General features: G+C 41.5%; 1 protein-coding gene across 2 annotated transcripts in view; it reads left to right on the top strand.

Moving 5' to 3' along the window:
* The first annotated feature begins 6,014 nt into the window (after positions 1-6,014).
* cdh24b (cadherin 24, type 2b) overlaps positions 6,015-25,179 on the top strand; it is a 239,028-nt gene continuing 219,863 nt past the window's right edge. For both annotated transcript variants that reach the window (XM_028021099.1, XM_028021098.1), the window contains exon 1: positions 6,015-6,339. The gene's annotated coding sequence lies outside the window, so the exon portion shown is untranslated. The remainder of the gene's footprint in view (positions 6,340-25,179) is intronic.

Below are 25,179 nucleotides of genomic sequence, written 5' to 3'. Positions count from 1 at the left end.
CCCATAGTGCATTGGAAAAGTTTGTGTACCTGATGAATGTTTCTCCATTTTGTTATGCCACAAGCAGAAATAGAACTTTTTTTATTCTTAGTTTTATTGTGGTTACAGATGGGCCTCCATAAGTTCAAAGTCTTGCCTTAGATCGGTGCTTTGACTGGGCCGTTTTATCACATGAACATTAGAGGTGCACCGATTTATCGGCCAGCCTATTTATCGGTGCCGATTTCCTTAACTTTGGGAGCTCGGTGATCGGACGATTTTTACACGTGAGGCCGATCTTATCCACCGATCTTATCAACCTCGGCAAAGGTCTAAAAATCAACCACTGTGGTTTTTAAAGAGTCCACGAGTTATGGGGGGAGTTCATTTAAAATCAGTGTTGAAGTCGACCAGGTCATGTCTGCACATTTACAGTTAACGATAGTCACCCCATTGTTGCCAGTTCTTTCTTGATATATTGAGCAACATTTCAGACAAAAAACTGGTATCAGCCAAAAAACAGAATTGGTAAGTTAGGCTTTTTAAAAGATTGGTAATTGGCGATCGGCCAGATAATTGCAATCGCTGCATCGCTAAAGAACATGCTTTTGTGTTTAAGGTGCTTCTGCTGGATGGTAAATATCCACTCCAATCTCATGTCTTTTCCTGCCTCTATTACAGTATTGATCTGTATTTACCTCCATCTAATTTTATCATTATTTCTGACAAGAAAAGCATGATTTTGCCACCACCATGTTTCACTGTGGGGATTGTATGTTCAGGGTTTAGTGGAGACAGGAAGTCCAGACAGTCCAGCTGTGACCTCATCTGACCAAAAATTCAGATGTTAGTTTTCAATTTCCTTTTAGAAATACGTATTTGTCTGCGTCGATGTGTCACATAAAAATCACAGTAAAAAACATTGTTTGTGATTCAGTTTGAATTCTCAACTTGCCACATAGCTGAGCTCAAAGCTGTTACCACAGCAACACAAAATGCAAAGATTGCCAAGATTCCTGATCTGACCCTTTCAGGTCCGTTTTTACATGTCTGCTGGTTAGCAGCAGGTTCTGGGGCCACAAACAAAACCCCGAAGGCCTCATGCCTTCTGAGGTTCATAGACGTTTATTCTCAGAAACCCTCAATGAATATTTGATGGTTTGAGAGAGCAGGGTGTGTTAGAGCTCACTTTTCCAGAAACCACAGAGAGAACTACTTTTCTATGTTTTCATTTATGCTCTTCATCTCTGTTTCTGCTGCTGACAGGATTGGCGCTGACCCTTCTTTTTCTGCACACATCAAGTCTCCTCTGCTGCGTGCAGACTCCATAACCCCCCGAGCTTTGCAGTTGATCCAGTACTTAGTTTTTCCTAGCTTTTTAGTGATTGAAAGTAAGAACTGTAGCTGAAATCCCTGCTGCCCCCGCTGCCCGACCTTTTGGTTCGGCAGAAGACGATGGATGGATGGGTATAATTTATGGAGTGCTGTGTACAGCGGCTCTCGTAAGTGTTGAGATGTTTTTATGGTAGGGAAAAAAAAAATATTATAAAGATTTAAACTCTTTCCACCTTTAACATAACGTGTCCATGTTTAGCCCTTGAGCTAAACCTTTGTCGAAGCTCATTTTGATTCAGTTTCTGCAACAAAAGTAATCTTTTGTTGAAGGCGATTATCATCCCACATCATGACTTCTCCAAATTTCTGACTTTCTCTAATATGGTCTTTAGGTGACCCCACTGATGTTCTGTCAAATTTATCTGCGGACTCTTAAGCCATTCCAAAATTTGACTCTCGTTCCAGTGAGGCTTTCTTTTGTTGAATAAAAAATAAGTTTGGACTCGCTACAATTCTGTTGAAAGAAAGGTGGAAGGGACAAAACATGAATGAGGACAAAAGGTGTTCAAAAGGAGAAATAAAATCAGTTAAATAACTTCAAAAAAGGTCAAACTTCAATGTAAAATAAATCAAATTATACATAGCATGGATTGGGCCCAACTCAAGTGACGTCAACAAAACGCAAAACTGACCAAAGAACAAAAGTTGTTTAAATTGGGGGTGGAGTAACTCAAACTTGCTACATGAGGGAGGTACAACATAATAAAGGAACAAAAAGTGCAAAATTAGCAAAAACACATGTAAAACAAATAAAGCAAACGTGACTTAACTTATTCACCAAATAAGTTAATATTAAAGTGACAAAATTTAACAAATACAGTTCCAACGCTTCGGCCCTTTTTAAAAGTTGTATGTTCCTGACTTCAGCAACTCTATTTTTTGCAGAGCCTCAAAATAAAAAAAAACAAACAAAAAAAACAAGTGTAAGTAAACCAGACAAATATTAACTAAAGTGCGCACCCAATAGAAAATAAATTGAACTTATGCATAGTGCAGTTTCCCTCAATGTTAGCCAAAACAAGCCATGCTAACTCTGTGGTGGGAGGAGCATCCACTATAGGTGGACACCGGATTTCTGTTAGATGTTCACACAGGAAGGATGAAGGCTAAAGTTTTAATTGGGTATTCCAACAGAGTACAAGGTTAAAAGCATGTGCATGCATCACACCAGGGACAGCTCCTTGTTTTTAATTGTTCTCCTAGATTTGTTTTTCATTTGAATGTGTGAGATGAAAAAATGGAGAAACTCTTTCAGGTCATAAATCATTAGGTTGCCGAAACATGTCTGACCTAAAACAGTTATATATATTAAAAGAGAGAGAGAAAAAATAAGATGTCGGTGGTCATGGGGTGTCTTTGGGACGGATGACCTTTTGTTTCCATGAAGTTTTAATTGGGTTGATTTGAACCTTGGCCATGCAGTTCTGTGTCTCAATGTTTCCCTCAATGTTAGCTTAATTGCTGGTTGCTGCTAGGAGTTCTGGTTCTGAGCGGGTTTGTCCCCATCACTCTGCAACCTTGAACAGGTCAAGGGGATTACAGCAAATTCATGAATATGTCTTTCGTGAACTTTTCATCAATGTGTATTAATGAATGAGGGAATTGTAAATGATCCAATCCATCTGGGGTGGATTGGATCTCTAATGAAGAGATTTCTCCTTTTTTTTTTTTAACAGCTAAATTCTTCATCCATCCATCCATCCATTTTCTGTTCACCCTTGTCCCTAATGGGGTCGGGAGGGTTGCTGGTGCCTATCTCCAGCTACGTTCCAGGCGAGAGGCGGGGTACACCCCGGACAGGTCGCCAGTCTGTCGCAGGGCAAGCTAAATTCTTTGTCAAATTAAATGGGGGGGAAAAAATGAAGTATTGAGAACTTGCTGTTGTTAGGAAAGCCCAAGCCCAGAGGGAGCGTTTTGACGTCCTGCTGAAAGCGGCATCATTTTGAGTTAAAGGCTCCGAGCCGAGCCTGTGACATAACAGCGCCTTTCAAATCCGAACGGCTCGCTGAATGAGACATTTTGAGACGTAGGCAGCCCGCGAACAAAGCGAGAGGATTGTGTAATATCAAAAGTTTTTATTCCACAGATCCCTCCCACCCCCCCAAACAAGCGCTCTCGAGCAATAAAAAGTGATTATGTGTCACACGTCTCCTCTAATCTTGCATTTCCTGAAACGGCAGGGAAAGGTCCGAATCAAGAGTATTAATGGCGAACGGTAATAACTTGCACTCTACCACCGATGAATTTACGAGACACTTTAAAAGTATTAGAACCGCCTTTGACAGCAAACTCTAAAAGCTTTACACCAAACGTGAAAATGTATTAGTTAGGATCGCAGCTGCACCGGAGGGCTGTTCATCTGTTTTGCCATTAGCTAAATTGCACAAAATCAAATTAATGCACAATGCAAACTATGTGCAAGCTGAGTCTGAGTACCCCTTGTAAATCCCTTTTGTCAGAACTGCCAGAGTTCCTGTAGCGCTCTGAGAATCAAGTCTCGTGTTTTTGCATTGCCACGTACTTTATCAGCCGTTCACCGAATAAGTAAGAGTACGGGAAGCAAAGGCTATCGACTTGTGCGTTCATGCTGCATTTCTAAATTAAGTTTAAATAAGGACTAATGGATGCTTTGCAGCTCAAATGTGCCCATGTGGAAAGCTTGGAAGAGCTGGAGCATAAACATGACGGCACTGCAAATTCTACAACTAGAGACCAGGAAGGGACATAGTGACTTAGTTATTTATACAGGTCTTTACCTTTCTTTTCCACTTTTTAAAAAAAATCTAATGAAACCCACAACTCCATTATACTTCACTGGGATATTATGTGACAGACCTAAATGTTCAAAATTGTAAGGTGGAAGAAAAACTGTTGTGTATTTCTGAAGCCAAAAAAAAAAGCATCCAGCTGTTCTGTGAAGGCATCAGAGGTTTGTTGGAGAACATGAGTAAACAAACGGCACCGAGGAACACTGAGGAACACGCCAGACAGGCCGGGGAGAACGTACTGGAGAACGTTTAAATCAGGGTTGGGATGTCAACCCGACTTCCTGTCTTTGGATATCGCAAAGTTCTGTCCAGTCCATCACCTGTGACCTGATGCAGTACGGAACAAAGGCAAACCTGCATGGACATGCAATTCTGGCCGTTACAGAAGAAAGCTGGTGTTCAAAGAAAGTCTTAAGTTTAGAGTTTGTCATAAGCAGAGTACGAGTAACTAGTTACATTTACTCAGTTTCTAAAAAGTTGTGTAACTTTTAGAAAAGAAAAAAGCATTTAGTATTTTTACGGCACTTAACTTTTATTTGGCTGATATTATTATGAACTATTTCTACTCTTGAGTACATTTCTGGACACTATCCTATAAAGTGACTGCAATGAAGAACGTATTTTAATCAAAACTGTGTAAGAGGCAGACACATCTACAGACTTTGTTCTAATGTTGTTTTCAGTCGGCACAGTGAGAACTGGTGGCAGCATCATGCTGTGGGGATGCTTTTCCTCAGCAGTGGCAGAGAAGCTGCTCAGATTTTTTATTTTTAATGGGTTTTGTTGTTGTTGTTTGTCAGTCTAGTGGCCTTCATTTGAAAGTGCTCAGACAGGAAAGTGGGCAATGAGAGAGAGAGGGAAGACAAGGGCAAAGGTCACCAAGCTGGGAATCAAACCTGCGACGGCCATGTCGCGAACTGAAGCCTACATTAGATTCAATAATGTTCTTCTACAATGACACAAAGACTTAAATTTCAAACAAAATGTTTAGCTTGTGAATTTAATGTTTAGTTTGTAACTATTTACAATCTAAATATTTAGCTCCAATTTTAAAAAAATGGATTTTGCTAACTAAATATTTAGCTAATATAACAATTAGCTTGTCGATAAGTGGAAGTGGAATATCAAAATAAAAGGTGGAGTTATAAACCTGCGGATTAGGACAGACCAGAAGCTTCTTAAAGAGACAGAGGTCGATTTCAAAGCGTCAGACTGGAAAGTCAAATTTCTTTTTAATCATATTTGATGCAGCAGTTTTATAGCTGAAAGTGACATAGCGCCATTTTATAACCCAATCAAGTAACCATGTGCCAGAAAATACATAATATCGACAATTCAACTGAATTTAACAGAACTTGAAGCTTTGCTAAAAAGAACAAACGCACATTTGTCTTGAAGAAGACTTGGCAGCGAAGGTCCCTCAAAGTATTTACTCAGGTGAAGGATTTAGTTGAAAAGCATTCCACCCACCTTCGCTCAAAAAACAAACAAAAACCAATAAAAGTTGTAAAATGACAATGTGAAAAAGTTTCTGCGTGGTGTGATGATATATATTTGTAATATTATAAAGATTAGGACTTGAATGGAAAGCTGATCGAGAGATAAAAGTTACTTAACTAATTATGGTTTAAAAATACTTGATGAGATGAAATGGGGGGGGAGGCGGAACAAAACTCTGATTTTTCACAGAAACGTGGCCAAATGGAGGCTTCAGAAGCTGCGCCGATGTTTGAAAGAAGATCCTATTGATCATCACGATGGTCACGGACGGTACCGCGTGTGGTAATGAGTCATAATGAACATAAAAGGGCACACGTGTTAATCACTTCCGAGAGGGAGATGAGATGGAGAGCCCGACAGAGAACCAGGAGACAAAGCCGAGCGAAGCAGAGGTAGACGCTCAGGAAAGGGGAAAAGCAGGGGAGGGCAGGGAGACTTTTTCCTTTTCCTTTTTTTTTTTTTTGAGTCCCGTTATTATTGGTAAAGCTGAGCTGGAGTCAGAGCGAGAGAGGGAAAGAGAGAGAGAGAGAGAGAGAGAGAGAGAGAGAGAGAGAGAGAGAGAGGGAACAGAGAGGAGAGAAAGCCGACGATCACAGCGTTCGTCCTTCTCCGACTCAGTTTTGTGACCGACTGACGGACAGCACCAGCAGCCGAAGAGGAAACTTAAGATAATCACACCGGGAAACGACACCTGAAGGTATTTTTACCTCCTTTTTAAAAAAATGTTGTAAACCATGATGAACATGTTTGCTTCATATTTTCACCTCGGTCACGCTGAGTGGAGATGAGACCCAGTTTCCCCTCATCATCATCATCACCATCGTCGCTCGGGTATTTGGGAATCGCCTGTATCTCCCCGTCTGCTCTTTGGCATCCCTGCTTGACACTTTTTTTCTTTTTAAAAAAAATCAGGCTTAAATTATTACTAATATTCTTATAAACGAGTCTTTAAAAAAAACCAAATGATGCTACGTGGATCCGTGGATATAATTTTAGGGAAACGGAAGCGTTAGTGGAACAACTCCGTGCGCATTTTTTGCGAGACTCGGCCGTGTCTGAGCCTGCTTTTTTTGCTACGAAAAGACAAGAATATAAAAAACCAACTAACAATCGAATTAAAGTCTAATGTAACTGTATAAAAAATGTAAAGCGGAGCCAATTCTGCGATGGATGATGGTTAATAGGCAGGAGCCCCGTTTGGAAGTCTTTGCTCCAAGACTGAACCTGTCCCCTAACGCACAGCAGCACGCGCTTTAACGTGGGGGACTTTAACCGCCTTGATTAAAAAACACACAGACCGGATAGTGATCGATGCTCTGATTGATCACATTGATCCGTTCGTCGTTTCCACCTGATTTGTGCTCCGTTCAGGTGTTGCCCTCGACCGCAAGGTGAAGGAAATGACACCCCCAATTCCCCCCCCCCCCCACTCTCTCTCTCTCTCTCTCTCTCTCGCAAACTGGACCGGCTCGCTATATATATATATATTTAAATTCCTTTTCTCTCTTTCTTTTTTTTTTTTTTTTACGCGTTCCTGACAGACAGGCGCAGACAGTCCGGGGCGCAAACATTTTACCCGTCCGCTTATGCGCAAATCTGTCTGCTGTCCAGCGTGTCCCCAAAGAGGCTGCGAGGCGCTTAATTGCCAGTGGCGGTACCGACGGCGGGGTGGGGGGGCATGTGACGAGGTTTGGGGCAGGGGTGGAGGCCGGTTATACCACTTCACATTACATCACTAAGAGAGCCATCAAGGGAATCATATAAGCCAGAGATGATGTATCTGTAGTAGTAGTATTTTTTATGTAATTTATTCTATTATTTCTATGTTTTATGCATGAATTTAAAAGAACAAAGACCAAACTTTCTGGATTTGCAAAATTAATTAATTAACATTAATATATTTTCTTTTTATACCACCGTGCATCCATTTATTATGCACAACAAGCCTCTGGAGTCACTGGTGCTCCACCAAGGGGACCACCAGTAGTTGCAATGACCACCCTTAGTCAGACTGTCCTGTATGCATATGTTTTTTGTATGCATATGTTTAAGGGACAAGCTTTTATGTGACAGTTTGATATGTTTGATGATCTTATGCATTAATTTAAGATGGTAAAGGACTAGTATTGTTGCAACACAATAGGGTGTTTTGACATTCGATTGGCACTTAACACATCAAATCAGCCTTGTTAGACTTGTGGTTGACAACAGGAGCTTACCAGAATGCTAGGATGCTGTTGCATTGGACCTAAACTTCACATTCCTTCATATCCCCATTTCTATCAAAGCTCCTGAAATTCTGCGTTAGTGGTTGGTGTTGGTGTGTCGCTACAAGATTATTCCAGCCCCGTTTCACCTGGCCACCCTCTTGCAAAGTTTTCTTGAGGCGCCCCTGCTAATTGCTTCCATTCATTACACAACCTCATAGGTTGGTGATAATAAGTCTTTGGCTTCCTAACCGCTTGTGCTGGCAATGTGCTCGTGCCTTTGCAGATATAACCTATATTTTTTTATTATTATTATTTTTTTCCCCCGTGCACAAATGTAATAATGTGTGTGTGTGAGAGACCTTAAGCATCCACTGCCCCTCCTGGGAAATACATTTGCTTGGATTTATGACCTGCCTTCTCAGGTTATATCGATTATTACAGCCTGCTGTGTACCAGCTATATTTTTGTAAGAGCAAGAAAAGTGGGTCTGCCGTATCTATATATAAATTGTGGATGTTGTCGGGAGCACAGCGAGCGTTTGAAACAGTCATCTCTGCAGCTGAGGTCAATTCTCCAGTGAAACATCTTTGCTCTTATAGCCCCTTGTTGAACACATTAGGACTAATGTTATACATGAATGGCTCCCACACACACACTCGCAAACACCCCTATAATGGGCCTTAAGCGAGCATAATGGCTCAGTTCGGTGTGAGAAGTGCTTATGTATGTGGAAAGCTCATATAGCAAACATCCCTGGGTGAGAACCGCAATTACATTTGTTTACGTATACAAGTCCATAATTTGCTTCTGAATGTGATGATCTCTGCGTATCAGTTTCTTTGATTGTATTAGCACTTGTCTGTCATCTTTCCCCTGACCAGCAGGGGCATTGCGGGAACTCAATTGGTAGGAAATCAAAAGAGCAAAGCATGCTGCTTTTCTTCTTTGGGACGTGCCAGTCTGCATGTTAGCATTCAATGAATAGCTTTTTACCCAAATGGGACATGGAAAGCAAAAGGGGTGATGCAAAGCCAGGACGAGACGATTAAAAAAAAAAAAAGGTATTGAGGTATGAGAGGGATGGTGTGATGAAGGGAAAAGAACTCGATGAAAGGTGGACAAGGGTAAGGTTAAAGAGATATGGAGAAAGAAAAATGAGCAAAGAACAGGAAGAGGAAGAGCAGGTAGATGTGGAAACAGGTTACACAAAGTCTCTGAGTGATGTTGATGATGAAACTGCACAGACATTACAAACTGGAAGGAAAGGAAAGGTGTTGCTGTTGTAGCATGGGAAAGACAGACTTGGCATAGGTACTGTCAATCTGAAGACAGCTGGGTTGGGAAAGGATGACGATAGAATGGACATACTGTATGAAAGGGAATGTGATTTGTTTTTTTATCATCTGAGGTCTTTTACAAGGTTCCTAAGCTGGAACCTTGTTGCATCTCTGGGTTATCTGGAAGGGCTATTGAAGTCAACTCTTACCCTATCTACTTGTTTGCCTCTGAGGCGACAAACAACGTAGTAGCAGTTGGTTAGCCTTCTTGTTGTGCGGGTTGATAGTGATGTACCAATGACAGATGGTTTATGTGACGTGCAGAACCCAACACACATTGGCAGCAAAGGGAACCAAGATGGAACGAATCACTGGATGTTACCCAAGAGTAGTGTTGACACTAAAAATCAAACTGATAAGCCATCATGCGTATCATAATGTGAATAGGAGTTGTCTGACACACTTATGTGCAGCAGTCTGTGAACCCCACTGAGTTAAACTGCACACCTTCCCTTGTTACTGCCACTGTTATCTGACTCCATTGTTGAAAGTTCTTGTGTGTGGGAAATAGGCTACCTGGTGGGTGAAGAATAACATCAAAATCAGAAAATAAGAGCTTATCGTCTTGATGAAACTGATGGTTTTAACAAGATCTTTAGAAGCTTACAGTACGAAAACCATTAAAGAGTCCCATCATGCCATTTATACAATTGATAGTCATTTTATGAAGATGCTAAGGAAAGTGTTGGAGTGGTCAGAGTTTTCTCTGGCTGTTTAAGGTATAGGGTAGGTTAGTCCGGCCCCTACCTATTGCTGCACACTTCCAGCAAGCTGCCTGATGAGGCTCTCGCCTTGTTTTTCAGTAAAGACAAATTAATCACAAATTACTTTATAGAAATGTTTTGTTGCATGCTAAAGACAGACATTATTGGTGTGGGCTCACCACACCAATAATGTCTGTAATATTACTATTACAAATTCTCATTGAGTTTGAAATGGACTCAATTAGAGTCTATTTAAAACATAAATCCTTTGCTAAAGAGGCTAAAGATTGATAGGAAAACAAGATCTGAAATCTGCTTTGTTTTATTTAATCATTTCTTCTATGGACATTCACACCAGGTTGTTACCTCTAAGGCAGTGTTTCCCAACCCATGTCCTCAAGGCTCACCGCCCTGCATGTTTTAGGTATTTCCTTGCTTCAGTCCAGCTGATTTCAATTGATGACTGATTAACAGGCGGTTGTTGAACTGCAATCAGTTGAATCAGGCACATTAAAGCAGGGAAACCTCTAAAACACGTAGGAGAGTGTACCTTGAGGTCCAGGGTTGGGAAACACTGCTCTAAGGTAACTAGTGTTTCCTTGCTGGAGTGACAAATCACTCACTAGCACAGTTGCAGAGCCTACGTTGGCTGTCCTTTCTTTCTTGATGTGATCACAGTCCGACAGCGATCTTGCAGATATGGGCCAGCATGGTGCTATCTGTTTTGTTGAGGCAGATGTAACGTCCACACAGGGAACAGGGTAAATTATCAGTGAGTTCCCTATTTCCTTTTGATTCCCTCCTAATGAGAATGAGAGAACCCCTGTGATGATCACCCTTGGGGGCTTTTCTCTTTTGTGGCAATGCTTGTGTGTGTGGCAGTCAACAGCAGCGTACCATTCATTAGCTGACAATTCAGTGAAATGAATCAGACAACATAGGCTCCCAGGGATCTATGTGGAGAACAAGGAAATGACTGCTTATTGCTCAACCCACGAACATTCCCCTGGGCCCTCATGCACAGAGATAATGCGGTGGCTCAATTCCCTTTCCAAGTCTTTCTAATGGTGAAGGAAACATGGCGCTTCTGCAATCTAGCATTGCTTCAGATCCCCCTTGTGCTCGCCTCCGTGTGCTTTCGAGGGATGAGGAACACAGACTGAGCTGTGCAGAGCTCCTCTTCCTCTTGAGTCGGACTTTGGAAGGGGGAGTAATAAGGCCTGCGACTCTGCACTGACTTTGCTGAGAGCTGGATCTCAACTATATCAGCTCAAATTACCTACTCAAGGCAAGTGACTGATGAGCCATTTCTCACCCACACATGATGCTCCTTTTATACACCAGATAGATGTATTTGTGTGTGTGTGTGGGGGGGGGTGGGGGGTGATGTACTATCCCTTCCTCTCAGTGCCCTTTGATGGTGAACGCGCATTAAGGGAAGGGAAGGCGGATGATTGCTGATGCAGACTTTTCAAGAAGGGGAAATTTGCCAGCAGTTTCACAGCAAGATTCTCTGAGGAGAGGTGTTGGAATTAGCCTGAACATCCCCCCACCCCGCTCTTCCCTCCAATCCCAAATATTTCTTGAATGTTAAACTCTGCCTTCAGCATACCCAGTTGAAATTTAGGGCAGGACACACTGACCCTCAGCCTTTGCATTGCTATGTTGAGACACGAGGCCACCATCTCCCTGGCGCCGAGGGAGGAGGTGGGAGAGGGTCATTTAGAGAAAATGGTTCTGTCTGGCGGGCGGCACAGTGCTCTTTTTTTCACCCCGCTCTGTAGAAGCCTGCGGAATAGTGTTTCAGACGATGTCACGGTCTGATTGTCACAGACCAAGAGCGTTGTTTACGTGCGCGCATGTGGCAGTGTGTGTGGCCGGCACATTTTCATGCACATATTCAATTGAAAGCTTTCAAACAGGCTTCCCTATGTGCTGTTCCTCCAGTTTTATTCCCCTTTCACCAGAACTGAAAATGCAAAGATCCATTTTTTTTCTCCCTCCTACTAACTGCAGGGGTCTGTATTACTGCCTGGTTGAGCTAGTTCTCTATACTAGATTGTTGAAAACAAGTCCCAGCTCTTTGGTGGATGGCTGTCAGGATGGGCGGAATAAAGGAGGATTCCAGTGAGAAAAAATAAATTGCACAGCATCTCGCTCCACTGGAGACAAAATACAGAAAAACAGGAGGCTGCCCCAGGCTGGGTGGCTTGGCATTTGCGTGTACATGGATGTTCTACGTATTAACATTTATACCCCACTGTGCAGAAATGAGAATGAAAGAGGGCAAGCGAGGCAGACATTGACAGAACGAGAACAAGTGCAAGGGGTGACTGTGTGTGTAGATGGGTAGGTTCTTGGTTTTGCCACCGTCGGCTGTAGCATTAGAGCGGTGAGCTAAAAGAGGAGTCCTTTCTTATTGCTTTGCATAGAAAGTTTGAAGAAAGTTTGTTCTTTATGTAAAAAGTGACGCAATGTTTTTTGTTGTAGATGCAAAATATCATTCGAGAGATGCAAATGGTTTGTGACAAACTGACTGGCGTCCAGACACAGGAGAGTTACTGTATGCGGATGACAATGTGTGTTTGGTTGTTTAGTGATTACCTTTCTCTGTAATATTGAGAAATGGACAATGTTACCTTTTCAAGCAACACTCCATTATTGCTGGCAGGATAGCTTGTCTCACCATGACAAGGCAGGTTTGTCTGCAATAAATGAATGTCTGTCTGTAATTTGTAACTAAATACACTTTAGGGTTGTCCTATTTGTTTTAGTTTTCTTAAATTAAGTTTTTTCAATACCATTAGCTATAAAGTGACCTGTTCCCATGGCAATAAGCTGCAGAACTATGCACAGACCTTGTTATTCAGCTACAAGATTCGTCCAATGCAGTAGTTTGAGGGTAAAACCAGAACTGATGCCAAAGCATATTCTTTGTTATTCTATAAGACAAACTCAGGAACTGATTAGGCTTTCCACAGTTAGAGAACTGCCTTCATCCCAAGTCATTAAATCTCCGAAAACATCTCTTTGTAAAGATTTGTTCCTCCTTCTGTTGTATTCGAAATTTCTGGAAAAGACAAATCGCATCATTACTGTGAGTATCCCTCAGATGTCTCGGGTCACCATTTTACTTTGTAAAGGTAGCTTATAGGCAATGAGGCAACTATAACCAACATTTCTGATATTTGATCAGTAATTATCAGCAAAGCTACAGCTGAGATGTTGCCACCAAATGCTGACGTGAAATGCCCCAACAGTGTTCATAAACGTAGTCGGAAGCCCTTTCACATTAAAGTTTCATTCTATGACTTGCGTTTGTTTTTCTGAGTAAGAGAGCGTAGCCCTGGAGAAAACTGAAGCTGCTTCCCTTTCATTCCACCACACATGATCTGAAAGCACACATGGCCAATGTTCTCAGCAAGTCAAGTTTATTTAATAGTACGTTTCGTCAATATGGTCATTCAAACATGATCCATGATACAAACATAACACAATAAGCAAAAAAATAGAAAAGCATTACATTACTGTAGCGAAGTAAAAAAAAAGTTATAAAGTTGCAATCCAGATGGAAATTAACGGTGTTCTTGATATTAATTAAAGGCAACTCTAAGCAAAGGGGTTTTCAGCCTTTCAGCCTTGATTTAAGGAAACCCAGTGTTTCATCATTTTTGCAGTTTTCTGGAAGCTCGTGCCAGATTAAAGAAGCATAAAAGTTGAACGCTGCTTCTCCACATTTGGTCCTGACTCCAAGAAGAACCAGAAGGACCCGAGTGGTCTGTAAAGCTGACGCAACAACAGCTCTTTAATGGTCTCCTCCTATAAAAGGAAAGAACAAAAAGACCCAAATTGGGTGATTCATGCTTGCATGTTGATCATAGAGCTTTGACGCGAAAAGGGCTAGAAATCGAGTTTGTAGTCTTCATAAACCGTGGCACACTGTGTTGCATCAACTCGTATAAAATTTTGTAACGGGCAATAATAAAACTGATATCTTATTGCAGTGAACAGATATTGAATCTTTAAAGACCGGTGTCTTAACGGTTTGTCTTAGATGAGGCACATTGAGAGGATGTCGAACTAGAGTTTTAAACGTGGCACTCACAACAGTTTGACTGCTGTGTTTCATGGGCCCATTTTCTATTCCAGCAAAGAGCCAGTGCTGAGGTTAGCCACTTTTATGGATTCTGTCGCCACATTGTGCACCAACCCACTACCTCTTCTTTGCATAAAAAATGGAACGTGTTGGAAAAATAGAGCTGATTTAGTACCGTCACTGGTTTGGCACTTGAACCGCTTCGGTTGATTGGGTGGACAGCTTCAAACGTGTGTGTTCACACTTGACATTGAAATTCATCCTAAATGATCACATCTAACTTACCTTCTCTTTTTGCAATTAAAGGTGGAGCAAGATCAGGGGGCTCAGAACTGAAAAATAAACCAGGCTCTCTTTCTTCTAAATTTCTCTGAAGTTAGTCTGACTGAAGCCATACTCAATAAAGTCAAAAATAACGAGCTATAATAAAGACCTCTAATAGGCTAATGAAACTAAAATGTGATTGCTACATTTTAGGATTTTCTACTATAAAAGCAGGACCTTCAGCTCTACCCTCCCTTTACATGCTTTTATCACTGTTAGCTGAAAGAGTTACAATTTTGGAATGAAGGGTGATTATTTCTATTTTAGACCCACTGAACAATGGATGAATAAATATGTGTAATTCCAGTTTCTCCTACATAAGCAGCAAATAAATACCATATTTTTCGGACTGTAAACTACTACTTTTTCCCCCACACTGAACATGTGGCTTATAGCCTGGTGCAGCTTTTCTGTGGATTTTTCTTCAACCACCAGGGGGCTCTTTAGCGGGAAGTGAATCATTGGAAGCAGGGGCGCCGCCAGGAATCTTGGGCCCTATAACAAGAAATTTAATTGGGGCCCCCCCACACAGCTGCTGTTACAATTTTTTTTAAGTCTATCAAAAGCGTCCCAATTTTAAAGACTTGCAACTGCCTTGCTTTCTTTGGTCCAATACTGATAGTAGCACAATATTTACTTCTCATGAATTTCACATCCAACAGTAAATCCACATACAGTATGCAAGAAGGTTGCTTAATTTTTTCTGTTAGTTTTAGATTACTGAAATGTCTCTCCCCACGAGCAACAGTCATAGGCAAGATGCAAAATATACATGAAGCAATCCAGACTTCTCAAAAAATGCTATGTAGTTGCATTTTATTCAAGATGCAGTATATAACTTTAATACAAAATATGTTTTCTCCATATTTGTTAAAGCTGTCACCATGTCAGATAATATGTGAAAACAATCAATCTTCTCCCTGACCTACTATTAGTGGCTAAAGTAATGCAACGTTCTGACCAAAACAACCAATCAGAACCAGTAGGAGGGTCTTAGCGCTGTCAATCAACCTCATTCACTCACTGCTAAATGTGCTAATGGTGGAAAAACAACTTATCATTACAGGAAAAATGTTTATCTGCTGTCATTGGTAGCTATGCTAACTAGAATGAGCATTAGCAACAGGCTGCGTTAGCTGCAGCATAGGGATGAGCAGCCACATGAGATTGTGATTGACAGCAGTAAAACTCTCCTGTCTCTGATTAGTTGTTTCTAGATAGTACTGGGAGAAAGAAGAGGAAATAGATTTTTCACAGATGATCACTCATGCCTTACTGTCACAACATGACAGTTTTAACAAATATGTTAAAAAAATTTTTTTTATAAAAGTTACATACTGCAGCTTTAATTTCTCTTAGGACACATTGGTTAGAGATGCTGCTTATCACTCATCTGTTGTTAAGTGGTAAAAGGTACAGGGACACGTTAAATATATCAATATGTTGGTAATTCCTTTCCTTAATTCATTAAATGCTAGTGAAATGGAGGCAAACAGTAGTCTGTATGTAGCTATGTTGAATGGTAGTTAAGCTACCATTCAACATAGCGACATACAAATATATATATATATATATATAAAGATACTATACTATGCAGTATATAAAGATATATACTGCATAGTAGCTAAGCTAACATAGTAGCTAAGCTAGTCAGCTTAGCTACTATGCTAAGCTAGGTAGCCAAGCTAACTAGCTTAGTTAAGCTACTATGTTAGCTTAACTACCATTCAACATAGTAGCTAAGCTAACTATGTTGAATGGTTGATATTCTCACAGTCTACCCACCTCTCTTGGAGAAAAACTGGGTTATAAATTGACACTTTTACCTTTTTCTGTCTCTATTTCTCTATTTTTTGAAAACCTACTTTATAATATTTCTTAGCAGCATAGTAACAGCCACAGTCGTTCTTGTTTCCCACTGTCTGCTGCTGAACACCGTTACCGTCCAAGCAGGAACGAACCATTTCATGCAGATCCAGGGGCAAATGTGAGCTTTTTGGTCTGGGAGGGGCAACATTAAATTTTTACTGCTAAAAACTGTTTTAGAAAAAACAATATAATTAATTTTGTAATCGATAGGGCCCAATTTTTTTAACTGTAGGCAAGCATTCAGCAAATACAGGCTGATTCCATAAATTAGAATATGAATGAAAAGTTCTTTTGTCAGCAGTTCCATCACCAAGTGAAAGACATTATATAGATTTATTAGATTATGTATGTTTTACCATATTTATATTTCGTAGTATGTTTAATACCTTCTAAAAGATTATTTTCGAAAGGTACTATTACTCTGACATGCCTGATCAGGACGTATATCCTAATTTATTGAATAAGACTGTATGACATTCACATGGAAGTTTTGGGTTTATTCTATTTATTCTTAGCACTAGAAAAGTAAAGGTCTTCCAGTAACTGTGGGTGCATCAGCGCCCTAACGCCGCCCCGCTCCTCTTCGTCCCCATCAACTGGCAACACAAAGTTACACCCTTGCCTTTATAACATAAACTTTACCAAGATTTGCGTTTGAATATGTCAAACCACAACTCTCAGCGTTTCTATAAATCATGAGTCATTGTGTTGGGAGGACAAAGGTGTTCAAGTTGGAAACAGATGAAAGAACAGGAATATCAGTCACGCTGCCCGGCTCGTATTTCTTCCATGTTCAGGGATAATGAGGGTGGAATCCATGAGGAGGGTCAAATCTCACTGAACCACACAGAAATCAAGCGAGCTACAATTAGGAGTTCGGCGTGTGGACTCTGGTATCATAACACCGAACAGACGGATCTAAAATAGATCAGAAGCCACAATGGAAAAGCAGTTTTCAGCTTTACAGCTCCATTTGTGGGTTTTTTTTCTGCTCTTGAGCGCATGTGAAATTGAAGGCAGCAAGTGGAGCTAACTGGAATAATTTCATTATGGGTTAACACAATTTAGAAAGACTTTCATATGTTGTTCAACAGAACGGTGCCTCTGACTGTAAGCAGTGCTGAGGAATGACAATTTTTTTCACATTTAGGAAATTAGCTAGTGCTCTGAACAATTGGGTTTGGATCAAAGCGGCAGCTTTCACACACTGGTAGTAGTGCCAGGGTTCTGGCACTGGCAGCCCAAAGTAAATTAAAAAAACACTCGTAGTTGTATTTTGCATCAAATACTCAATAACCTGCTAATCCGAGTAAAATCTGTAGATTTCAATTCGATTTAGTCAGAGGAAAATAAAAAACTATTAAGACCAACCTGACCCTACAGTATGTTTAGAGAGAAAAAAAAAGTTATTCACTTTTTTAAATCGTAAAATAGCAACGTCATTCAAAGGAATGACCGTCTTCAATTGGATGGCATGCACCAATCAATCAATCAATCAATCAATCAAATTTTATTTGTATAGCACATTTCAGCAGTAAGGCATTTCAAAGTGCTTTACATCATATCTAACACAGAAACACAATGCAAGATAGGATCAACAATCCAAACACAGCATCAAGTCAAGTTCCATCAATAAATTTGTAATTGATTACATTTCAAATACAATCCTAAACAGGTGGGTTTTTAGTTGAGATTTAAAAGAAGTCAGTGTTTCAGCTGTTTTATAATTTTCTGGAAGTTTGTTCCAAATCTGTAGTGCATAGATGCTGAAAGCTGCTTCTCCTCGTTTGGTTCTGGTTCTGGGGATGCAGAGCAGAACCAGAACCGGAAGACCTGAGAGGTCTGGAGGGTTGATACAACAACAGCAGATCTTTAATGTATTGTGGTGCTAAGCCGTTCAGTGATTTATAAACTAACAACAGTATTTTAAAGTCTATTATTTGAGCTACAGGGAACCAGTGGAGGGACTTTAAAACTGGTGTTATGCGCTCTATCTTCCTGGTTTTAGTGAGAACGCGAGCAGCAACCTACCGGAGATTCTGAAGTGTCACGTCAGCCTTTCCCACCTCATTTCTTTCCCTACCTTTGTGTTTTATTGAGTCCCTTCCCTGTTTCAGAGGCCAGTGCTTCGGTATTTGCTCAGGTGGCTGATGATGCGCTTCTGCGTGGCTGTGAGTTACAGTTCAGCCTCAGATGTGCCTCTGTGGTTGTGGTGGAAGGCCGGGGGCACCTTGATGGAAGAACACCTACAGCATAAGCTGCCTCCCATGACATGCAGGAATTTACTAAATCCTATTGCAAATGTCCCTTCTCCATGAAGATAATTGGCTTATTCCTGTGCTAAATAGCCGGTCCTTCAGGATACCGGGTTCAGCATGCTGTGTGTTAGGGACTTACAGACATATTACATTCTTCTTTACTGTGAAAAAATGATAAACTGATAGCAGAGTGGCTCTGCGTGTAGCCGCTGTGCTGAGGTGTCTCGGAGTGCAAGGGCATGGGCTTGATTCCCAGTGGGCTCTTCTGTTGAAACAAGCCAAAATGGCTCCTTCTTTTTGACAGCAGATACACAGACAGCCTAGTTTAGGAACAATCTTCACATCCAAACTGCATTTTTCATGCCCTCTAATGCACTCAGTTTCTGCTTTTTTTTATTTATTCTTTTTTTTTTTTGTTGAGCTCTACACCACAGTTTGAGGCTTCCACGTAGACTTGGATGTGGAGAAGGTGTTGCCTCGCCTAAATCATTACCCGCACATCAAACACAATCTGGGTCTCTCTCGGAAGAGTCCTTCGCTCAGCAGTCTCGCGCCTGCAGGAGACTCGACCTCAAAAACTGTGCGAGCGGCCCGCGCGCACGCGCGTGGGTGCTCGCATACAGATGGGCTCGCGTGCGCCTCTTTTCACGCATACTTTAACCCCGAAGTGGCTCCGCAGCCGCACTAACAGCGGGCGCCTCTGTGTTCTTGGCCTCCGGGCAACTGCTTAGCGGTGAACCAGACCTCAGCTGATCCAGCAGCTCGGAAAGAAAAGGAAATCAACTCGACGCTCGAGCCAGAAAACGAGCGGGTTCGGAGATGGATGAATTGTCGGCGGATGCGCAGCTGTTCGCGTCCTCTGCGAGCCCATGTTAGAAGCCAGAGAGCTATCGCGCGTAATTCTGGGACGTGACCGAAAACTGTCTAGTTAGAGTGCATCAGGAAAGGGATGAAAGGGGAGAATTCCCCGCACGTGGTGGGAGGAAAGAGACGGAGCTAAAAAAAAAAAAAAAACAACAAAAAACGTCTCTGGTGTGTGTGTGTGTGTGTGTGTGTGTGTGTGTGCGTGTGTGTGTGTGTCCTGATGGCTGCTTAGTTGAACAAAGACAACAGAGAGACAGTTGCTATGATGCAGTTTCAAACCGAGTGCTCTGTCAGTGTGAAAACATGCTGGATCTGCTGTGAAGTGAAATGGTTGAAAGCATCTTTTCAAAAAGCCTGACTGATGATATTGAGCAGATAAAATGGCAGCACCTCAGGGAGGATTATTATTATTATTATTTTTTTAAAGCTAAAAATACAGAAGCAAAGTACAGTTAGTTCAGGCTCATAATGTCAAATTGCGTTAATAAATAACATGTTGTTTTAAAAAAAAAATTGTTTAATGTAGCTACTTTGTCACATGGGAGAAGGGATTAAGAGTTAGCATTCTGCTGAATGGCTGTATTTTCCAGGCTATCCTACAATCACAAGGGGCGAGCCACAGAGCAGGAGGTTCATCGGCGGCGTAATTAATGCAGTGTAGTTCAGTTGTCATTCGTGATATTTCAGAACTGAGATCTACTTGAAAAGGCCTTTTGATGAATGGCCAATTAGAGGCAGACTCCTCATGCCTGGTGGCTGACTGATCTCTTTTTAATGGCACTCTTGTTTCTTTGATAAAACACAAAATGAATCATCGATACCCTGTCCTGGGGGGGGGGGGGGGGGGGGGGTGGAGCGCTGAGCTCTGAATTGAATAGTAATTGGGTTTGCAGCAGCAGTTTCGGGTCAGCAGCGTCAGTTTTGGGCTGCAGCGGCTCTGTGGCAGTGGTGACCTGCCTCAGTTGTACTCTGATTCACATGGCTGCTCCTGAGATTTGTTGTTTGTTTTTCTCCTAACTACTGCTAACAATTTAATCCAGAGACCATGTGTTTTTGTTTTTTTTACGTTTGCATTCAGTGGTCCTGGACCCTTTTCCTCCATTTGTAATGCTAAACTACGGAATAATCGCTGCTGTTTGCTGTCAGACTGGGAAATTTGACTTCCAAAGAAAAGAGAGAGAATGAGTCGTCATGTCATTTGAAATTGAAACCTGGAGTGAATAGAATAAAAGTTCAAACTGGAGTCACTGTTGGGTGTACTTGCTTGTTCTACTCAACATTTGACTGTGTTCTTGGTCGGAGATACTTCTGGTGGAGATTCTTTCCCTTTTTATGCAGCCAGACGCTCGTACAGAAATCATTGGTAGGATATCTCAAAACTTCTTCCACGGGTACTTGTTTTGATCTTTTCCTGGATGACAGCTGGTACTTTGGACAGCTGAGTTTTGCAGACTATGTTTTGCTTCTGTGAGCAGATGTTTATAAAATCTGAGATTTTTGTGTGGTCGTACCTTTTTAAAGGGCCCGTATTATGTAAAATTGACTTTCTTCAGCTTTGCATCATGTTATTTACTTATCAAAAACACACCTGAAGCATTGCTTTGATTCTGTCACGTATGTTGGAGAAGTCCTTTAATTTTACATGGCAACCATTTGGCTTTGCACAATTGTTGCACCTCAGAGAGGCTCGTTATAGGAGTCACTTCTGTGAAACGCTGCTAAAAAACGTTCTTAAACGCTTAATAGGAGTGACGTTGTGATGACTTCCTGAAGGCGGACTTTCAGAAACAGCAGGGTTTTTTTTTTTTAAAAAGAGACAGAAGCCCAATTACAAGGCTCTAAATTATTTAGTTAAACCTCTTTTAAGTCATATTTAATGTATACAGCATTTTTACAACTACTGAAAGTAACATAGTTACTTAGTAGCGCTATAAGATAGATCTGTATGCCTGGAAAACACATAACGCTGCCTCTTTTAAGTTTTCCACATACAAATCTTTTCTGTATAAACACCAACTTGAATTTGCGAGGTTATTTAATATGTCATCCAAACAAGATTAACATCAATAGGTTCAGCTTCTAATGTGTAATCCATCATTTTTTTGTTGCATGATTATTTAAATTCTTCAGAGTTTGGCTGAAACCCCCCCCCCCCCCCCCCACTTTGATTAAACATGAGATATTCTTCCTTGATGTCTATGCTCTGATTGCGATGCATTGTTGTTGTTTTTTTAATGTTATTCAAAGTGCATTTCTTTTTCTGCATAATTAATGGTTTGGGAGTAAAATACAACCACAGCAGAGATAAGAAGTGCCGCAAAAGCTACAAAAGAAATACAAAGTGTCTAATTTTCTCTTTTATTTACCACTCCTCCTCTGGAGATGACTAATACGTGTTTGCCTTTCCTCTAAAAAAGGGGTTGTTATGGGAGAAATGTTGAAGCTGCAAATCCACACTGTGTGGCAATTCGAGCGAGAGGCCCACCAGGCCGCTGTTGGCCCACCCAATGGGCAGCGACACCTTTTTACTTTTTTTTTAAAATTATTTTTTATTTTTGCATCAGTGTTTTGCAGCGGGCGCCTTCAGCCACTGGAGATTTCTCCGCTTCCCCGAGCAAACAGAAGAGCCTCAGATGGAGGCGATTAATGCTGTCAAAATGTCACTGCATCCACCTGCTGGCGTCGTGGGAGCGGGACGATAATCTTATAATTCATCGCATTAGCCCGCAGGAGAGCGTCTCTCTTATGCATCTGGCTGTAAATGGCACAGGAGTTTATGTATACGTCTCTCCGCCGGCCCCCCACACCTGCCTCTCCCCTCCGCTCCGCCGCACAATGCGACGCGGCTCCACCGCGTGAAAATTGCAGAGAGGCCCCTTTCGAGTTCGGTCACGACGGAAGTTCGTTCGACAGGTGGCCGCTTGGGGAGAGATACAGAAGGGGGGGAATCTCATGTTGTGGGTTTCCACTTTATAAACGTCATTATCGTCTTCACCTGACCCCGAGGTTGTTCCGCCGTTCAGCTTCGACCCCAATTTTGTCGGAAAACCTCGAGTCGCAGCGCGTGTGGTTTCCTTGAACGAAATTGGCAATCGAGTCAACAAAAGGGACATTTTTTCTTCTTCTTCTTCTTTTTCTTTCCTATCTCAGAGTGGAGTGTTAGGCGTGACTGCGTGTGCCTCTATGTGGCGTACACTGACTCAGCAATCTTTCCCGCCTGGAGCCGTCAGCATCTTTGCGCCAAACAAAGTTTTCTGACTGCGCCTCTGCCAGATTTGGACCGTGTAGAACATTAGTGTAACAGCCCACGCTCCTAGAATACAGATTTGTTCTTGAGCGCACGCCAGAAGGCCTCTATATTTTACGAGCCCCCTCTCTACCAACACAAAGTCTTGAGACTAATTATCGCCGTCGCACTCAGACACGAAGCTCATTTATTATTGCATCGACATCACATTTGTTTTGGCCCTGGCCTACATGGCAGGGAATCCACGGCGCTCAGGCGCCGCAGCCGCTCTGAACTCGACGGAGCACGATTCAGATGGAAAATCCGCTCTACTGCGCGTCGTAGGCTATAAGGTTGTTTGTTTTTGTTTTGAAGAGTCTTGTCATTTGTCTCTTCTCAGTCGACGAGGCTTTTTTTTAAAAAAAAATGTTCCCTCGTCTTTTCCACATGTGAGCTGCTCACTTGGGAACCGAGCTCGGTCCCGAGAAGCTCTTTTCCTCATCTGTCCTGCCCTAGAAATGCCTTGATACTTTTATTATCATACTATTTACCCCCCCCCCCCCCACACACACACTTCCTCTCCCTCCACCCAGCTTATTGTATCTGTTCTCTGATTTAAACTATTTTTACACATGGTGCAAGACTATTTTTAAGAGCCTGAGAAATGTTGATCGCAAAAATGGAAGTGGAGCACGCCGACGTAGTTTAATAAAGCCACTCACTGATTCATGGGAAGAATTTTGCATTTCAAATCTGGAAATAACTTTTTATCCAGGATTACGTAAACAAGTGATACATTTACCTTTATTACGTCTGAATATCCTGGATGGCCGGTATCTTCTTCTGGCTGCCATGTCACGTGGCAACACGTGGACGTTTTGTGTTTTTGCCAGTCAATAACGAGCTCCAATCATTTAACATCCCAAAATATTCCCAGGTTGAAGGGACTTTGCAGTCGATCCTGGCATGGTTACTGAGGGAAATATCCAAACAAGCTGTCAATCTCAGGACGGCTGAGAGAAAGAGACGCAAACACACGTTAAATATGTTGTTGGTAAAGTCTCTGGAACATTTGGCTTTGGAAGAATAGGTTAAATATTTAATGGTGTTAAAACCACATAACACTGAAACAAAATAATACACTTTAGAAAAATATTCATACTCCTTTAACTTTTGATCTTATACATTATTGGGATTGTATGTTATAGACCATAAAAAAGCCCATAATTAGTAAAGTGATGAGGGAATAACGTATTCCACAAAAAATCTGAAAAGTGTGGCATGCGCTTGCATTATTAAGCCCCTCCCCTGATGCCCCGCCCCAAAGGGTGAATAGTTTGTAGAACCGCCTTTCACTGTGATTACTGCTCAGGCTTCTACCAACTTTGCGCTAAACAGCTCAAGATCCTCTTTGAACAAAAATGGTCGAGTCTTGGCAAAGGTTCTTAATTGGATCTAGGTTTTTACTTTAACTGGTCCATTCGAACACATCGATATGCCCTGATCGTAGCATGCTGACCTCCACACCAGTCTCAAGCTTTTTGTACTCTGTACTTGGCTCTATCCATCTTCCCCCAACACTGAGAAACGTATGTCATGCTGCTGGAGGTCATAGCATGATATAAAGTTTTATAAAGTTTCTGCCATTTGGCCACGTTTCCTGTTGTCCTCTACATGCCTTGTGATAAACTACAAGCAGGCCTTCTTATTACTTTCTCTTGAAAATGGCTTTTTAAGTGGACAGCCGGATCTTTGTTTGGAATTGTGCCAAACTCTATATTTTGTGATGATGGACTGAAAAGGTGTCCATGACATGTTCAATCCTCAGGATATTCACCCATTCAACAGGGGCTCAGTGAAAGGGAGTTACCTGTTTATCAGTTTGTGTTTTACTTTATGTTGAGTATATTATCTGTTTTCTGTATGTGAGGCTGCTGCTGCTCCCCGGTATCTCTGTCACAACGTCTGAGTGTTTTATGGTTTTGTTACGGGTTTTATTTTCTTGTCTTCTAGTGTTTTATGTTCATAGTCGTTACTTTTATTAGTCGTGTCTGTTAGGTTTGTATTCAGTTCTGCTGTTCTTCGTGTATTATATCTCCAGCTTATTTCCTGATAATCTGGGTTTATTTTATTCGTGCCTAATTTACATTTGAATACTTGTTTCTGTTTTCCTGTTTGTTCTGCTTTCCTTGTCTTGTCTTTTCTATAATCTGCTATTCTTCATCCAGCCTTACTCCATAGTTTACTTTCTGCTCTTGGTTATTGTGCTCTTCATTTATCAAGTTCTTGTCTCGGTTTGGTTCCAAGCTTTGATTATTTTCCCGTCAGGTTTCATTGGTTTTAGTTCAGTTTACGCCCCAAGTTTCCTGTTTCCTGCATTATTGTGAGGTCTGTCGGGTTTCAGCTTTGCTTTTGTTGCAGTTAATCAAGCTCACGCTTTTCACCTGTGTCTCCCTCGTCTCTGTCAGGCTTGTCATCTGTCTGTTGTGCTATTTGAATCCCTGTCTCGTCGCTGTTTGGTTGCTGGAGTCTTGTCATCGTTAATCGTCGCTGTCAGTCGTTTTTTCGTTCACGCTAGTCACGTTTGCCAATTTTGTTTTTGGTTTTTGTAGATAAATCTTCCCACCTAGAGGATTTATCTACCAGGTG

Source organism: Xiphophorus couchianus, chromosome 6 (genome assembly GCF_001444195.1).
Source record: "Xiphophorus couchianus chromosome 6, X_couchianus-1.0, whole genome shotgun sequence".
In the NCBI taxonomy this organism is placed as follows: Eukaryota; Metazoa; Chordata; class Actinopteri; order Cyprinodontiformes; family Poeciliidae; genus Xiphophorus; species Xiphophorus couchianus.
Note: the sequence above shows the minus strand (reverse complement) of the source record. Positions and strands in the feature narration are given on the sequence as shown.